Source organism: Mirounga angustirostris, unplaced genomic scaffold (assembly GCF_029215605.1).
Source record: "Mirounga angustirostris isolate CCGP_5_RB_7025 unplaced genomic scaffold, mMirAng1.0.hap1 SCAF_13, whole genome shotgun sequence".
NCBI lineage: Eukaryota > Metazoa > Chordata > Mammalia > Carnivora > Phocidae > Mirounga > Mirounga angustirostris.
The window spans coordinates 67,259,744-67,279,881 of NW_026991721.1; the positions used below are offsets into that span (position 1 = coordinate 67,259,744).

The 20,138-nt window shown below is 38.3% G+C and overlaps 1 protein-coding gene across 1 annotated transcript in view; it reads right to left on the reverse strand.

The window, feature by feature from the left end:
• Positions 1-20,138, reverse strand: part of GRM5 (glutamate metabotropic receptor 5) — a 599,714-nt gene that overhangs the window by 168,234 nt on the left and 411,342 nt on the right. The gene's annotated exons all lie outside the window — the stretch shown is intronic.

The following is a 20,138-nucleotide window of genomic DNA, read 5'->3' on the forward strand; positions in this document are numbered from 1 at the left end:
TAAAAGAGTTTGAAATCAGAGAGTTTGTGTTACAATGGTATAAGAGTATAAAAGAATAAGGGGAAAGTATTCTAAACTTATTTGGAAAATATGTGAGACACAACATTGGAAATAAAAGACATAAAAATATGTTTATATCAAATTTGGGCACACCTCGAGCCATTCAGGACAAACGATACTGATTTTTCCATCCTCTCTCCCATTGGAAGATGCACAACTTGTGCTAAGTATCTGCTGGGACCCAGTGAGGTTGTCCTTCCTTTGAAGACAGGCAAGTGCTTTTTCAGGAAAGATAAAGAAAGTCAAGGGACATTTTAACACTGAGAAAAAGTAACAAAGAGGAAAGGCAGGGGGTTTGGAGAGAGCTGAGTGGAAACAGAATGGAGCCTCCTGAAAGCAAAGCAGGAAGTGTTTGTAGGTAAGAGGCAGGGGTGGGGGGGTGGGGGGTTGGGGAGTAGGGTGAGGTGGTGAGGGCAGGCACTGGGGAAAGGGGGAGGGAAAGGATTTACATTCACAATCATTTTTTTATTTCATCCCATATTAGATATATTTATCAGAATGTAAATTTCCCTTTATCTTCCTTCAAATGCATTTTTGTCTTTTTAACTTTTTTTGTAGGTGGAGAGCATGCTCCAATATTTTGCATATAAAAATCAGTGCTGGGGAAGGTATTATATAAGTAATTAATTAAAATAAGTATAAAAAACATGTACTTTTTTTCCACCATGCTCTGTTATGGCAACTCTGACTTAAAAACTGATGAGAGTTTTTCCAAAGGTCATGGATTAGTCATTAAGATATCATAGGGGCTTGCCATAACTTGAGATGTTTCCCAAGGCATCAATGGGTAAAAGAGGAGAAAAAAAATAAACAAACAAAATGAACCATTTCTTCTAAGTCATTGCTGACAAGAGATTTCGTTAAAAATTATGGTGAAATTTCAAAACTTTTGTGGCAGATCAGGAAAAAAACACTAATAAGTCATGCAATATGTTTTGTCCCAGTGTTGAATTTGGTTACTTCACACATTCTCTTCCCTCAAATTTCTCATTTTCAGCTGCAGAAGATTTTATTTAAAGCTGACAAGTTGAAATGCTGTGGGCTTGTTTGCCTCATTTTCTCCCTCTGTTGTGGAGGATTTATTATATCACTGGTATGAGAGTGTGGGTCTCACTGGCGCTGGAGGAGATGCAGGGGCGTGCTGCAAATGGGGCAGGAAAGGCTGTTTGTCAAGCAGAGCCCCATTCTCCAAGAAGTGGGAATTTAAATTGCTCCTTTTGTTAATGCTAGCTCGCTCTTATGTAACACTATGATTATGAATATTACATAAGAAATGTAAGATTATAATGGTTCCAATTTACCCTTCACAATTCATTCACTGAATTTAATGGGGATTGTAAAAAGCTTGTCTTGATAAACTTTTTTGGAGGAAATATTTCCACAAAAAAAGTATCCAGGCCAGAGTGTGTTAATTGACTCAATTCTCATCATGTTTAGCTTTTTTTTTTTTCCAGGTACAAATCTCTTCTCCATTTTTAAGAATCTGGCAAAAGATGTTTTATTAGTAGTCTATAAGTTAGAGTTGTGAATTTAAAACAGTTTTGTTCCAGATGTTTCCATTCAACAGCAGAGTAAAAAATCATAATGGAGTTTGTATGCAAACAGAAAATTCCAATATCTATTTGACAAAACAGGGTTATTCTATTTAAACTTACTGAGGAATGTCTGCTATGTAAGTTTCAAGAAACTTCATTCCATGCTGGCGAAGGTAGATGGTGTCATGTTGACTTTAGGTTATTAAATATTAACATTTTCATAAAAATGTGCTTTTAAGATTTCTGTTAAGATGATAGGGTATCTCTAAGTAAGAAATAATCCAAAAGCAAAATGAATGCCAAGAAAAACTTGCGCTTACTTTTCTATGATCTAATGCTTTACATTATATTGATGGATTAGACTGTCAAGTACTACCTAAATACCTTTGGGTAACAGCTATTCTACCAAATAAGGGATAAAGAGTGGGGAGGAAGATAAGGAAAGAAACTAAAAATACACCATTTTTAAAACATGCATAAAGAAAGGTTATGTACTGCCTACTTGATGGAAATGTTGTGAGTAGAGGCCCCCAGCAATTTAAACCTGTACTTCCCCTGGGGACAGTGGTCACTATTCACTAATTCAATGTTTGGTACATGTTTATGGAACATAACTACTGTGAATAACAAGAATTAAGTGTACATATAATATTCTTAATTGGTGTACATATAATATTCTTAATTGGAGTGTTATATTAGTCAGGCCTTCAGCTTTTCTTTGACTATAGAAACTGAGTGAGTTGGACATTTAAAATAGGAAAAACATTTTTAGCTTACTTGGCTTAACTAAAGGAGGAATCTTTAATATGTACCCATTCTAAAAACACCTCCTTAGTAGATACCTTAGATTCTTTAAATTCTCCCTGAAGACATCTTAAGGACATGCTCATCCTGCAAGAATTTACTTTCATTTTCTTTCCAAATTGCATTACCAAAATATATTTTCCTACTCTATTATCTACATATCCTCCTTTCTCCTCTCAGCCCTCAATTTCCAGTATTCCTCCTAATTAGCAATTCATGGAAATTTAATTTTTATCTGTTTTCAACAGAAGATTGTTGTTTAACAAAATTGACTCTGGAATTCTCTAGCTATAATTCATCTTCCATATCTCTGTAGCTTTTCTTATTTTCATCAACATTTAGTAAATATCTACCTATCTTAGACTAAATTATTTTGTGGCAATAAACAGTTCCAATGTCCCAGTGGTTTAGTACAAAAGTTTATTTCTTGCTCAGCCTTTAGATTCATTGCAGATGGTCTATAACTCTGCTTCATGTTGCCTTCATTCTGAGACACAGTCTGAAAGAACAGTTTCCTTCTGGGACATGGCCAATGTTGTAACATGAAAAAACATGCAATTGTTCTTAAGTAGTCTACTCAGAAGTGGCACAGGTCACTTCTGTTCACATTTCATTGATGAAAGCAAGTCATATGGCCAAGCCTAACCTAAATGGGACAGGCACATATGATTTTTCCCACACAGGGGATCAATTAATGTTGTGAAGAAAAATTCACTTCACCACATTTCTTATGTATTGACATTGTATTGAGACTGAAAAAAACAAGTGAAATAGGTTTTAGACACTACACTCCAAGACTCACAGACTAGTAGAGAAATGAGAAAGAAGGACGGATATATAAATAAATGACTCATACAAATAAATATTGTTACAGGTGTGAAACAAATGCAATGGGAGACAACATTGGTAAATAACTATATAGGAAGATCAGTTTTTTTAAATTAATTAATTAATTAATTAATAAAAGGAAACATTTATTTGTGAGAGAGAGAGAGTGCAGGGGAGGGGCAGCGGGAGAGGGAGAGGGAATCTTAAGCAGGCTCTACAGTCATCATGGAGCCTGACTCAGGGCTCGATCTCACCACCCTGAGATCATGATCTGAGACAAAATCAAGGGTTGGACGCTTAACCAATTGAGCCACCCAGGTGCTCCCAGTTTTATTTTTATTTTTTTTAATATTTATTTATTTATTAGAGGGGGTAGGGACAGAGGGAGAGGGAGAGAATCCCAAGCCAACTCCCCACTGATCTAAGAGCTCCACTTGGCTCCATTTCAGGACCCTGAGATCATGACCTGAGCTCAAGCTGAGAGACCGGAGCTTAACCAACCAAGCCACTGAGGCTCCCTGGAAGATCAGTTTTAAATTGAGCTTGAAAAGTATGGATAATGGAGTGATAATGGTATTTTGAAATGTTATTTCCTAGATAGGGAGAAGGTATTTGGGGATCAGAAAATAGTGACTATGAAGGATCGGAGCTACGTAGATCACCCAGGACAGTGAACCAATGAGAAGTAAGCAGAGGAAGACCAGTTGCTAATGGTCTGTTGTGTCATCCCAAGGGTTTGGACTTTTTCATTTGGGCAACAGTGAGCCAGTGGTGGCTTTTAAGGTGGGAAATGAAATGAGGAGACAATGAAAACCGGATGAACTATGGTAGCAGTTTAACAGATCAGAGTGGTCGTAGATGAGTGTTCAGGTAATCAAGTTAGAAAATGTGCTGCAGGGGGCGGAGCAAGATGGCGGAGGAGTAGGAGACCTGGATTTCGTCTCCTCTCAGGAATTCAGCTGGATAGGGTTCAAACCATTCTGAACACCTACAAACCCAACAGGAGATCGAAGAAAGGAATAGCAACAACTCTCTGAACAGAAAAGCGACCACTTTCTGGAAGGTAGGACATGCGGAGAAGGGAATCCGAGGCGATATTCGGGAGTATAGACGGCGGGGGAGGGGCCTCCGTCAGCCGCTTCTGGCAAGTGATAGAACCACGGAGCACAAAATCAGAACTTTTAAAAGTCTGCTCCGCCGAGGGACGTCACTCTGGTGGCTAAACGGGGGGTGGAACCCTCCGGGACAGTGTGGTCTCAGGACCCTCGGGGTCACAGAAAGACCGGGGGTGCCTGAGTGTGGCAGAGCTCCCAGGTAACGGAGCAGGGAAGCCGGCTGCAGAGGCGGAGCCCAGGCGTGGGCTCTCAGCTCGGGGTTGCCATAAACTGATCCGCTGCACAGTCGGGCCCCTGCTCCTCCAGCAGGGACCCAACAAGCGGCAGATCCGGGGAGACTCACCTTGCTCCCCTGGGAGGAGCTGCGCGGGAGTGCACCGCAGGGATCTGCTGGGTTTGGAGACTCCACCCGGGGTCGGGTGCCAGAGATAGAAACGCGCTGTCACAGGCCGGGTGAGCACGGAGTGCAGCCAGAGACCGGGGAGATGGGAGTGACTGACAGCCTTTCTCTGGGGGCTCACTGAGGAGTGGGGCCCAAGTTCTTGGCTCCTCCGGGGCGGAGATTGGGAGGCCGCCATTTTCACTCTCCGCCTCCAAAGCTGTACAGAAAGCTCGCAGGGAACAAAAGCCCCGGAGAACAAACCCGAGCAGATTACTTAGCTGGGAGGGGGCAAGGGCGGGGCAATTCCGCCTCCGGCAGAGACATTTGGAAACCACAGCAACAGGCCCCTCCCCAGAAGATCAGCGAGAACAGCCAGCCAAGACGAAGTTTACCGATCAATGAGAATGGCAGAACTCCAGCGCTAGGGGAATACTGCACATAGAAATCATGGCTTTTTTACCATGATTCTTTAGTCTTTCAAAGTTAATTTTTTTTAAATGTCTTTTTTTCCTTTTTTTTTTCTTTGTGAATTTTTCTTTTTCCCTTTTTCAACCAACATCTTATCAATCCCTTTTTAAAAAAAAAATATTATTTTTCATTTTTGGAGTCATATTCTATCCCTTCATAGTAGTTACCTGTATTTTTGGCTTATATATATAAGTTGTTCTCTCTTTAAAATTTTGAGATAGTTTCTTCTAACAGATTAAAATATACCCTAAATCTCTAGTATATGATGTTTTCTATTCCCCTGCCTGATCACATCCTCTCCCTTTTTTTTTCTTTTTTCTTTTTTTTAAATCCTCTTCCTTCTTTTTTCAAACACCTTCTTATCAATTTCTTTTCTAAAATTTTTTATAATTTCCATCTTTACAGTCATATTCCATCCCTTCATCATATCAACCCTTATTTTTGTACGTATATAAGTTTTTCTTTCTTTAAAATTTTGGGAGGCACTTTCTTCTAAAAGACCAAAATACACCGCAAATCTAGTGTCTGGCACTGATCTATATACCAGCCTGATCATATTTGATCACATTCTGGTTTTTTTTGTTTGTTTGTTTCTTGTTGTTGTTTTGTTTTGTTTGTTTTTGTTTTTATCTTTATCTTTTTCTTTTTTTTCTTTCTCTTTTTTCTCTCTTTCCCTTTCTTTTCCCACTGCTTCAGGTCTTTTCTGATTTGTTTAGAGTATATTTTCTGGGGATGTTGTTACTCTGCTAGCATTTTGTTCTCTCATTAATCTATTCTCCTCTGCACAAAATGACAAGACGGAAAAAATCACCTCAACAAAAAGAACAAGAGGTAGTACCGACTGCCAGGGACCTAATCAATACGGACATTAGTACAAAGTCAGATCTAGAGTTCAGAATCATCACTTTAAAGATACTAGCTGGGCTTGAAAAAAATATGGAAGTGATTAGAGAAACCCTTTCTGGAGAAGTAAAAGAATTAAAATCCAACCAAGTAGAAATCAAAAAGGCTATTAATGAGGTGCAATAAAAAATGGGGGCGCTAACTGCTAGAATAAATGAGGCAGAAGAGAGAATCAGTAATATAGAAGATGAAATGATGGAAAATAAAGAAGCTGAGAAAAAGAGAGATAAACAACTACTGGATCACGAGGGCAGAATTCGAGAGATAAGCGATACCATAAGATGAAACAACATTAGAATAATTGGGATCCAAGAAGAAGAAAGAGAGAGAGGGGCAGAAGGCATAATGGAGCAAATTATAGAAGAGAACTTCCCTAATTTGGGGAAGGAAACAGGCATGAAAACCCAGGAAGCACAGAGAACCCCTCTCAAAATCAATAAAAATAGGTCAACACCCTGACATCTAATAGTAAAACTTACGAGTGTCATAGACAAAGAAAAAATCCTGAAAGCAGCTCGGGAGAAGAGATATGTAACCTACAAGGGTAGAAACATTAGATTGGCAACAGACCTATCCACAGAGACCTGGCAGGCCAGAAAGGACTGGCAGAATATATTCAGAGCACTAAATGAGAATAATATGCAGCCAAGAATACTCTATCCAGCTAGGCTGTCATTGAAAATTGAAGGAGAGATAAAAAGCTTCCAGGACAAACAAAAACTAAAGGAATTTGCAAACACAAACCCAGCTCTACAGGAAATCTTGAAAGGGGTCCTCTAAGCAAAGAGAGACCCTAAAAGCAACATAGACCAGAAAGGAACACAGACAATATACGGTAACAGTCACCTTACAGGCAATACAATGGCACTAAATTCCTATCTTTCAATAGTTACCCTGAATATAAATGGGCTAAACGCCCCAATCAAAAGACACAGGCTATCAGACTGGATTAAAAAACAAGACCCATCGATATGCTGTCTGTAAGAGACTCATTTTAGAACCAAAGACACCCCCAGATGGAAAGTGAGGGGCTGGAAAACCATTTACCATTCTAATGGACACCAAAAGAAAGTGGGGGTGGCAATCCTTATATCAGACAAATTAGATTTTAAACCAAAGACTGTAATAAGAGATGAGGAAGGATATTATATCCTACTTAAAGGATCTATCCAACAAGAAAATCTAACAATTGTAAATATCTATGCCCCTAACATAGGAGCATTCAATTATATAGGGCAATTAATAACAAAAGCAAAGAAATACATTGACAACAATACAATAATACTGGGGGACTTTAACATCCCCCTCACTGAAATGGACAGATCGTCTAAGCAAAAGATCAACAAGGAAATAAAGACTTTAAATGACACACTGGACCAAATGGACTTCACAGACATATTCAGAACATTCCACCCCAAAGCAACGGAATACACATTCTTCTCTAGTGCCCATGGAACATTCTCCAGAATAGATCACATCCTAGGTCATAAATCAGGTCTCAACCGGTACCAAAAGATTGGGAACATTCCCTGCCTATTCTCAGACCACAATGCTTTGAAACTAGAACTCAATCACAAGAGGAAAGTCGGAAAGAATTCAAATACATGGAGTCTAAAGGCATCCTACTGAAGAATGAATGGGTCAACCAGGAAATTAAAGAAGAATTTAAAAAATACATGGAAACCAATGAAAATGAAAACACAACTGTTCAAAATCTTTGGGATGCAGCAAAGGCAGTCCTAAGAGGAAAGTATATAGCAATACAAGCCTTTCTCAAGAAACAAGAAAGGTCTCAGGTACATAACCTAACCCTACACCTAAAGGAGCTGGAGAAAGAACAGCAAATAAAGCCTAAACCCAGCAGGAGAAGAGAAATAATAAAGATCAGAGCAGAAATCAATGAAATAGAAACTAAAAGAACAGTAGAACAGATCAACGAAACTAGGAGCTGGTTCTTTGAAAGAATTAACAAGATTGATAAACCCCTGGCCAGACTTATCAAAAAGAGAAGAGAAATGACCCAAATCATCAAAATCATGAATGAAAGTGGAGAGATCACAAGCAACACCAAAGAAATACAAACAATTATAAGAACATATTATGAGCAACTCTATGCCAGCAAATTAGATAATCTGGAAGAAATGGAGGCATTCCTAGAGATGTATCAACTACCAAACCTGAACCAGGATGAAATAGAAAACCTGAACAGACCTATAACCACTAAGGAAATTGAAGCAGTCATCAAAAATCTCCCAAAAAACAAAAGCCCAGGGCCAGATGGCTTCGCAGGGGAATTCTACCAAACATTTCAAGAAGAATTAATACCTATTCTTCTGAAACTGTTCCAAAAAATAGAAACGGAATGAAAACTTCCAAACTCATTTTATGAGGCCAGCATTACCTTGATCCCAAAACCAGACAAAGACCCCATCAAAAAGGAGAATTACAGACCAATATCCCTGATGAACCCGGATGCAAAAATTCTCACCAAAATACTAGCCAATAGGATCCAACAGTCCATTAAAAGGATTATTCACCACGACCAAGTGGGATTTATCTCTGGGCTGCAAGGTTGGTTCAACATCCACAAATCAATCAATGTGATACAATACATTAACAAAAGAAAGAACAAGAATCATATGATCCTCTCAATAGATGCAGAAAAAGCTTTTGACAAAGTACAGCATCCTTTCTTGATCAAAACTCTTCAGAGTATAGGAATTGAGGGTACATACCTCAATATCATAAAAGCCATCTATGAAAAACCTACTGCAAATATCATTCTCAATGGGGAAAAACTGGGAGCTTTCCCCCTAAGGTCAGGAACACGGCAGGGATGTTCACTATCACCACTGCTATTCAACATAGTATTGGAAGTCCTAGCCACAGCAATCAGACAACAAAAAGAAATCAAAGGCATCCAAATTGGCAAAGAAGAAGTCAAACTCTCACTCTTTGCAGATGATATGATACTTTCTGTGGAAAACCCAAAAGACTCCACCCCAAAACTGCTAGAACTCATACAGGAATTCAGCAAAGTGGCAGGATATAAAATCAATGCACAGAAGTCAGTGGCATTCCTATACACCAACAACAAGACAGAAGAAAGAGAAATTAAGGAGTCGATCCCATTTACAATTGCACCCAAAACCATAAGATACCTAGGAATAAATCTAACCAAAGAGACAAAGGATCTGTACTCAGAAAACTATAAAATACTCATGAAAGAAATTGAGGAAGACACAAAGAAATGGAAAAACTTTCCATGCTCATGGATTGGAAGAACAAATATTGTGAAGATGTCAATGCTACCTAGAGCAATCTACACCTTCAATGCAATCCCCATCAAAATACTTTTTTCAAAGAAATGGAACAAATAATCCTAAAATTTGTATGGAACCGGAAAAGACCCCGCATAGCCAGAGGAATGTTGATAAAGAAAAGCAAAGCCGGCGGCATCACAATTCCGGACTTCCAGCTCTATTACAAAGCTGTCATCATCAAGACAGTATGGTACTGGCACAAAAACAGACACATAGATCAATGGAACAGAATAGAGAGCCCAGAAATGGACCCTCAACTCTATGGTCAACTCATCTTTGACAAAGCAGGAAAGAATGTCCAATGGAACAAAGACAGTCTCTTCAACAAATGGTGCTGGGAAAATTGGATAGCCACATGTAGAAGAATGAAACTGGACCCTTTCCTTACACCACACACAAAAATAGACTCCAAATGGCTGAAAGACCTCAATGTGAGACAGGAGTCCATCCAAATCCTAAAGGAGAACACAGGCAGCAACCTCTTTGACCTCAGCCGAAGCAACTTCTTCCTAGAAACATCGCCAAAGGCAAGGGAAGCAAGGGCAAAAATGAACTATTGGGACTTCATCAAGATAAAAAGCTTTTGCAAAGCAAAGGAAACAGTCAACAAAACCAAAAGACAACCGACAGAATGGGAGAAGATATTTGCAAATGACATATCAGATAAAGGGCTAGTATCCAAAATCTATAAAGAACTCATCAAACTCAACACCCAAAGAACAAAGAATCCAATCAAGAAATGGGCAGAAGACATGAACAGACATTTTTCCAAAGAAGACATGCAAATGGCCAACAGACACATGAAAAAGTGCTCAATATCACTCAGCATCAGGGAAATCCAAATCAAAACCTCAATGAGATACCACCTCACACCAGTCAGAATGGCTAAAATTAACAAGTCAGGAAACGACAGATGTTGGCGGGGATGCGGAGAAAGGGAAACCCTCCTACACTGTTGGTGGGAATGTAAGCTGGTGCAGCCACTCTGGAAAACTGTGTGGAGGTTCCTCAAAAAGTTGAAAATAGAGCTACCATATGATCCAGCAATTGCACTACTGGGTATTTACCCCAAAGATACAAAAGTAGGGATCCGAAGGGGTACGTGCACCCCAATGTTTATAGCAGCAATGTCCACAAATAGCCAAACTGTGGAAAGAGCCAAGATGTCCATCGACAGATGAATGGATAAAGAAGAGGTTGTATATATATACAATGGAATATTATGCAGCCATCGAAAGGAATGAGATCTTGCCATTTGCAGCGACGTGGATGGAACTGGAGGGTATTATGTTGAGTGAAATAAGTCAAACAGAGAAAGACATGTATCATATGATCTCACTGATATGAGGAATTCTTAATTGTAGGAAACAAACTGAGGGTTGTTGGAGTGGGGGGTGGGGTTGGAGGGATGGGGTGACTGGGTGATAGACACTGGGGAGGGTATGTGCTCTGGTAAGCGCTGTGAATTGTGCAAGACTGTTGAATTTCAGATTTGTACCTCTGAAACAAATAATGCAATATATGTTAAGAAAAGAAAAGAAGAAGAAGAAGGTAGCGGGAGGGGAAGAATGAAGCGCGGGAAATCGGAGGGGTAGAGGAACCATGAGAGACGATGGACTTTGAAAAGCAAACAGGGTTCTAGAGGGCAGGGGGGTGGGAGGATGGTTTAGCCTGGTGGTGGGTATTGAGGAGGGCACATTCTGCTTGGAGCACTGGGTGTTATGCACAAACAATGAATCATGGAACACTTCATCTAAAATTAATGATGGAATGTGTGGGGATTAACATAAGAATAAAAATAAATAAATAAATAAAAAATAAAACACCAAAAAAAAAAAAAAAGAAAATGTGCTGCAGTGGTCTCGGAAACTGTTTGGAGGCCTGAATTTCAAGCAGTAGCAGTGGGCTTGCAGAGCCTCATTTGTAAGGTATTCTAAGAATCCGTAGGGAGAGATGTGTGGAGAATATGGGTAAAGGGGGATTTTTACGGTTTATGGGGGACATTAATGCTATTGTGATGATATTGCAGATATAAAACATCCTAAATGTAAAGGAGAGGAAGACAACAGGTCTGGGGTGAAAAAAAGAAAATGAATACAACCTGGAGTCTGTGATGATCAGATTTCCTTTTATATGCTCTCTAGTAGTTCTTTTCTCCTGGATTTCTATCTATTCTCTACATATACAATTGATTTGAATGTTAAAAAAAATAAAAGTTAACAATTTTCTTATCTTTGGTCCAGTGCCATATTAACCTACCCTAATCTGTTATATTTAGTATTTTTGTATGCTGAACAATAGCTGTTGGCAATCAGAAAATGAGAAATAATGAAAATTATAGAACTCTAAAGACTTGATACTCTATACCACTATGTCCTTACAATATAAATATTTTAACCTTAGAATTATTATTTTTATCATTTATTTTATTAAATCACTGATATATAAAGCAGATCAATACTTATGGTTGTAAATAATTACTTCAGGGTTTATAACCAATAGATTTAATATCAAAATATATTTCTGGAATGTGGAAGCCCCTGAAGGCTACATGCTAACAGGAATAAGAAAAAAATCTTGGAAAATTATGAAGAGAAAAGGTTTATGAATTATCAAATGTTATTAGAGATGTTAAATAATTTTTAAAAATTGTTTCTATTATCAAAATCTAAATCTGTATAATGCAGATGATATAATATTCCTTTCCTCATTTCCTGTTAATATATTTTAAGTGATTGCTATGGAAAACAGAAAAATACATGTAGCACAGAAAATTGCCATTGGATGATCCTTTAGTTACAGTCTCCATGTTCTATTCATTCCAGCTCATTAATTCAATAAGTATTTTGAATGCCTCTTCTGTGCATTCGAACTGCACAGACACTGTGGTAGGTTCTAGTACATGCCCTTAAGGAGCCAACAGTCCATTAGGCATGACCTGGCTGAATGGGCAATCCTGACTTACGACCCATTGGCAGTCTCCTCATTTATCCTTCGGACTGAACATGCCCTTTCCTTTTTCCTCAGTCTATCTGCAAACAGTACTATTCATTAGGTTTCCAGTCACTGCATCACTTACGAAAAATCACATTCCTGTCCTACCTCCCTGAGATTATTCCCCAATAACCTCAGTTAGTATTCTGGGTGTTTTCAAACTCTCAGTTCTTAACATTTACAGTCTCTTGATTTATTTACATGGAAGGCTAATCACATACAATGGGTATGGATTTCATTAGTTGAACTCTCAAACAATCCAATGATTCAGTGTAACTCCACAGAGTTCTTGGGGAGGCATCTCCCATGGGCAAACAACATGAAAAATCCCCTCCAAGTCTGTTTCAAAAGGAGCAATACCAGATTAAAAATGTAAGCATCGGAATGACTATTCCTCCAAGGGAGCAGTCATTAAATTAGTGTCAGAAGATGTGGGTTGGGCGGCTGTGCCAGGCACCCCTGGTCATTCTTCAGTCCTGCGTGTCAGAATGTCAGTGCTGCAGAGAGTAAGCACACACATGTTGTGTCCTGGAGACGTAACACATAGATTCCTTTGCCTCAGATGTGTCACACATTCACACCCCCAGGCCTTTGAGTACACTATTCCCTCTAGAAAGAGTGCCACCTCTTCAACACGTCACATGTCTTCTGATTTTAAAATCTAATTCATCTGCCAAGTCTGGACTAGAATGCAACCTAGCAATGATTGCGCTAGAATGCAACCTAGCTTGAGCTCTCCTGGGCTGAACAGTTTCCCCCTCTCTGCTTCCAAAATGCCGGGACACTTATTCCTTTATTCATTGAACAAGTATTGGGTAACTAATATGCTAAATGTGGGGGTTTTGTGGTGAACAGGAAGACAAAACCTGCACTCATGGGGCAATACTATGATGCTTTTAGTTTTGCATGTGTCATCATATTTATTTTTGTTTTCTCTAAGTAGACTAGAAATGTTATGCTTTGGAAAAGTCCTCATCTTTATGTCTATTATAAAGCCTGGCACATAGTAAGCACTCAAGATACGTTTAATATAACTTATTAGAAAATTAGATCTTAAAAGGCAAACTTCAAATTATAGAGAATTATTTTAAGATAACTGCATATATTCATTTTTAATTGAGGATGCTCTGCTGTCAGATGCACCTTGTAAAATGACTCTGAAGGCTGAATTGACTCCCCCCTCCAAAATGGTCCTCTCCATTCTCTACCTGATGCTATTAAGGTTAATGAGTACATTCATTAGGCTGCATCCCAGCATTTTTTTTGTTTTCAAAATCTCTTCACAACCCACATAATTATTATGGAAACTGCTGTTCTACCCACATGTAATCATCATCCTGCCAAATCTTTTACCAATAGCATTTTAACAGATATTTCAGGATTTTTTTTTTTCCCTAATAGTGGGAGTCTACTGACTGCTTGGCTGTCTTCATATAATATTTCTTTTTTTTTCTCCTTTGGGGGAGTAGGAGGTCTTAGAATTTCTAAATAATAGTGAAAAGCAAGGAAGGATATTGAGCTTTCAGACAAAAGTTCTTATGAATATACACCATTCAACACTAATGGATTATTTAATTCTAAAGAGAAGCACAATGTAGATTTTTTGAGAAAATGGTTAGGTTACTTACTGAAAATCAACCTATCTCTGGGGTTTATAAATATGAGTTTTCCCAATTTCCAAGGCTTTATAAAGAATAAGTAAATGTGGATTGGAGGAGCTATGTTAGGACATTCAAAAGAAGGATAAAAAGTTAGGAACCTAAAATTTGCTATATGTCTAGCATAGATCAGGTGATTTCTATCATATTACTTTCCCTAATTCTCTGTAGGCTTTGGAGGTGACTATTTTTAGCCCTGGTTTTTACTGCTCAGGAAACTGAGGCTCTGAGGGATTAAGAAATCTACTCAAAATTTCACAGCAAATATAGAGGGGATTTAAACCCAGATATTTCTAGCTGCAAAACTCCAGTGCTTACACTGATGATAGCATGAAGTGTTTCTTAAGGGGAACATATTTAAGAGGCATGTAATGGAGGATGGGGAGCGGAGTGTAGGGCTAGGGCTGCATAGGTAGAATTCTAACATGACACCCAAGATTGCTGCTCTCTGGTGTACACATACCTTCTCCTACCTTTTTAGTCAAACACTAATCTAGATAGGTTCTGCTGTGAAGGGATTTTCAAGATGCAATTAAGGTCCCAGAGAGATTGACCTTAAAAATACAGGGAGATCAACCTCAGTTATCTGACCTAATCAGGTAATCCCTGAAAAGTGACTGGCTGTCTCTGGACAAAGAGATTCCAACATGAGAGGGATTTGAGGTGAGAGGGCTGGAGGAGAAGCTCCATTGCTGGCTTTCAAGATGGAGGTAGCTCTGTGTAAAGAAACACAGTGGCCTCTGGGAGCTGAGAGTGCCATGCGGCGAACAACTAGCAAAGAAACAGGGACTCAGGCTCGCATCCAAAAGGAACTGAATTCAGCCAAAAACTTGAATGTGCTTGGAAGCAGATTCTTCCACAAAACCTCTAGAAAAGAATGCAGATCAGCCAATGCTCTGATTTCAGCCTGTTTAACTAAGTGGAGAACCCACTTATGCCAGGCATGGACCCCTGACTTCTAGAAAGCATGAGATGATAATGAATACTGTTTTAAGCTGCTAAATTTGTGGTAATTTGCTACACAGTAATAGAAAGTTATTACACATTTCCCACCTCTCTGCTACATTTCTTCACTTGGAAGGCCAAAGCATGTTAATATTGGAAGGAATGCAATTGTAGGAGGTTTGACCGAATTCTCGGTTTGGTCCCAATAGACAGACTTCCAAAAGCTTGGGGATTACCAAAAATTATGGAGAGTATTTAACATATTGGACTAGTTGAAACATCGAACTTGCTTCAGTTTAGACCTCAGGATGATAAGCATTCTTCCCTCTGGTTTAAAGACTTGTTCCTCTTTAACACCCATCACCAGGCTAATGCTTCCTTATCATACACATCCTTCACAGAGGAGAAGCTGAGAAAGATCTTTGTGAATAGATTATTTTGTGAGTTTTGCAATCTATTGTTTCTCTTGTCATATTATAGCCATTTGGAGAAATGCAAAAATTGAGGCAATTGTGTAAGATAATTCATTTAAATGGAGAAAGTGCATTATGAGTAGACTACTGTACCCACAGCTTTCTATAACCTTTTCTATGTTTTCTCATGAAGCTTCCTTACTTAGGATAACCTTCCAGTTTTCAAATCCCTTTTTCACTGACTTGGACTAATTTCTTCTGTTATGCAAGTAAACTAAGCATAATGTTCAGAGTAATTATTTATTGAACACCTATTAAGTTCCAAACAATAAGGCATATTTCATGAAGATGCTGGTGAATATACTACCCCCCAACCATACACACACCAATTTGTTTTCTTCCCTTATATCTTAAAACAGGTCATCAGGGACTTCATAATTTCAGATCTACTGTATTTTCCTCATACTTTCCTCAACCTGCCTGCAGTATTTGACCTACTGTTCCAGTTAGCAGCATTTAATGAGTAACATGCACATGCTAAATTCTCTGCAGAGTGCTGCAGATGAGGACTAAAGAGAAGAAAAGCTGTCATTCCTTACCCACTCGGCAGCATTAGAGACAAGGAAATAAGACCTTACAGAGTAGTAACGGTCCTCACGTATTTAGGGTTTGCTGTCCGCCAGGCATTGCTCTAAGCACTTTCTATGGGTGCTTCCTCTCTGCCAGGTATTATTTATATATTCATATTCATTGTATATTAGAGAGGGTGGGTGGGGGACGGGCAGAGGGAGAGGGAGAGAGAGAATCTGAAGCAGGCTCCACGCCCAGCACAGAGCCTGATATGGGCTCAATTCCACAGCCCTGAGATCACAACCTGAGGAGAAATCAAGCATCCTCGGATGCTTAACTGACTGAGCCACTCAGGGACCCCTCATATGATATTTTCTATCTTCACATTTCATATGAAGAAAATTCAGCTAAAAAAATAATAAATCACCCAGGGTTATATAGGATTCAAATTCAGTCTACCTAAATCTAGAAATCAAAACTGAATCCATACAACCTATTAATGTGGTCTTTGATCCAAATCTGTGTCCAAAGTGATCTGGTTTTGTACATGAAAATGTAGAGAGAACAGTTATTTTAATTTCTGTTAAACACACACATGCACACATTTGGAATTCGTTTCTTTCTTTCTTTTTTTTTCTCCCTGGGACTGTAAGCAAAGAATTGCCTTAGACCACTGCATCCATCTTCTGAAAAAAAATGCCAATCTTTTTCGTGTTAGAATACACTGGTACAGTTATTAAGAATCCTTCTACTCACAAGGAAAAGAGCTATTAGGAGATGTTCAAGAGACCTTGATATCTGTACATAAACACAGAATGGACTCTCTTCAGTTCACATTTCATTTTGAGGCAACATGTTTTTCCTTGACAAAATATCCCCATGACACCCACTGAAACCAAGTCTGTTGTTAACTTCTCACATCTATCAGAGATGGTTTACCAGTGAACACTTACAAGCTGTGGAAGACGAGTAAATAATCAAAAATTGCTCTGGGTGTGAGACTAAGGCTTAGAAATAGTCATTACTGAAGAAGCCAAATAAAAGTCAGAACGTAAAAGCCTGAAAATTTAGATGAATTTAGATGCTACAGGCCTAATAATTAATCCAAATAGACTGAAAATGTAAGTCACATATTAGAAACTGAACAGCTCCTTCCATTTCCAGCTATGATAGATTAGACACACCTGCCACTAAAGACAATTAGAAAAGCTAGATAAACTTTGAAAAATGTCTGCTTATGCTATAAGAAAGCTGTCAAGTCAGCCAGGTCTCAGGGACCAAGATCCTAGAGAGAACAAAATTGTACTGAGGTATGATTTTCCCTTTGAGTAGTGATAATTCATTGAAAGGCAGGGGTGAGTGGCTAAGGGGTTGGGACAAAAGCAGAAAGTGAGGTTCAAAGTTTTTTAAGTTCTGGGCTAACATTACTCCAAAACATGATCAGCAAATATCTGGGAGAGAAGAGAGCACAGATGTGAAAAAAGACATTTGGTACTATCCCTTGAGCCATCTGCTTATCTGTAGACAGTTGCTGAGAAGCTTAGAAGTTGAGCATAAGGCAATGGCTAAGAGGCTGAAAAGATGGGCAGAGCTTTACACAGTTACAATGGATTGAAGAATAAAATAATTGGAATTTTGGACCTCCAAAGAGAAATACTCTAGGCTTTCATTTGTGATCTTTAAAGGCTATACCCTTGTTGTCAGGCCAAACCAGAAAAAGACAAGCCCCAACAAAAATGGGACCCAACTTCAAATCATCTCAATAGTAAATTAGATTAAAATGGTCACTCTCTGTTATAACTGCTGGAAAGCAGCAAAAGCAAATCTTTGGAGCAACATAATATTAGACATAGCTTCAGATTATCTCTACATTGTCTATCATTCAATTAAAATAAATTTAAGCAGTTTTTTGGGGGTGGGGTGAGATGTAGAGGATATTTATGAACAGATTCTAAAGTTTGTGTGGATATATAAATGACTAAGAATAGTCACTATTATATTGGTAAAGGGAACAATGTAGGGAAAATACACCATTTAGATGCCAAGGCTTAGTATAAAGTTACAGCTATATATAATTTGTAGAGATAGATAAACAGACCAATGGGACAGAGTCCTACCTGTATACAGAGATTTGATTTCTGACCAAGTCAACACCACAAAGAAGCACAAAAAAATATTCTATTAAATGAATGAAAATCTATCTATATATATATTTTTAAAGATTTTATTTATTTATTTGACAGAGAAAGACACAGCGAGAGAGGGAACACAAATGGGGAGTGGGAGAGGGAGAAGCAGACTCCCCGCCGAGCAGGGAGCCCGATGCAGGACTCGATCCCGGGACTCCAGGATCATGACCTGAGCCGAAGGCAGTTGCTCAACCAACTGAGCCACCCAGGTGCCCAAAAATCTATATTTATATAGAAAAAATCCGGATACTTAATCCATGAAAATTAATTCCAGGCATTTTGTAGATCTAAATGTAAATGGTAAAACAATAAAGCTTCTAGCTGATAACAAAAAACTTCCAAATATAACACAAGGAGAATATATTCATCATCTTAGGATAAGAAAGATTTCTCAAACACAGTACAGAAAGTACTAACCATAAAATCAGGATTATCAAAAGTATTTATAATAAAGTTGACATATATATACATATATATGCATATATATACATATATATTTTCATCAAAGATATCACTGATTGAATGAAAAGGAGGCCACAAATTAAGAGATCCCTGGTGTGTGTGTGTATGTGTGTGTATGTGTGTGTGTGTGTGCAGGTAGATAGATAGACAATAGATGGATTAAGAGATAGGTAGGTAGATGATAGATAATTTTGAAAGTACTCATCTCTAGAATACATGAAGAATCCATATACATTAATATAAAAATAAGTCCTATAGAAAAAAAGGTCAAAAAGTTTGAACACTATACTTCACAGAACAGCTTTGAAATGGCCAGTAGATAAAGCAAGCACTCCACTTCATTCATAAGGGCAAAACAAAGTAAACCCACGATGGATAGCATTACACACCAACACAGATGGCTAAAGTTAAAAAAGATGGACATAGAGCAGGGTTAAATCTGAAGCAACTTCAGTTCTCAAACACTGACAGTATAAGTATAGTTTGGTATAATCACTTTGGAAAACTATCAGACAGTGTCTTTTTTTAAGATTTTACTTATTTATTTGAGAGAGAGAGCCAGAGAGAGAACACGAGTGGAGGGGAGGGGTAGAGGCAGAAACAGACTCCCCACTAAGCAGAGAGCCCGATGTGGGGCTCAATCCCAAGACCCTGGGATCATAACATGAGCCAAAGGCAGATGCTTAACTGAGCTACCCAGGCACCCTGAGGCAGTGTCTATAACAACTGAATATAAGCATACACTATGACCAAGCAATTTCACTCTTTGGCATGTCCCCAGTAGAAATGCTCTCATATACACACCAAAAGGCATGTAGAAGAATGTTTACATGAGCAATATTTGCAATAGTCCTGTTTTTGAAAACAACCAAAATCTTGATTGCCAGTTAAAAGGATAATAAAGTGTGGTTTACTTCACATAATCAGTACAGATAGAATGAAAATGAACAAGTACTGCTACATGAAGCAAAATATATAATATAAACATAACATTGAATGAAAAAAATATTCACAAACGAGAAAAACATTCCATTCATATTAAATTAAGACAAAGACAATGCTAACCTACAGTGTTAGAAGTTAAGATAATGGTCCCTTTTGATGAGTGTTCAGCTTTCCTCCTGTTATTGATTTCTTGTTTCATTCCATTGTGGTAGGAAAAGATAATTGACATTAATTTCTATCTTCCTGAATTTGTTGAGACTTGTTTTGTGGCCTAATATATGATTTATCTTAGAAAATGTTCTGTGTGCACTTTAGAAAAATGTGTATGCTGCTGCTGTAGGAAAGAATGTTCTGTATATGTCTTTTAGGTCCATTTGATCTATAGTGTTGTTCAAATCCTCTGTTTCCTTATTGATTTCCTGTCTGGATGATATATCCATTGTTGAGAGTGGGGTATTAAAGTCTCCAACTATTAATGTTTTGATGTTTATTTCTCTCTTTAGTTCTGTTAGTATTTGATTATATATTTAGAAGCCCTGATGTT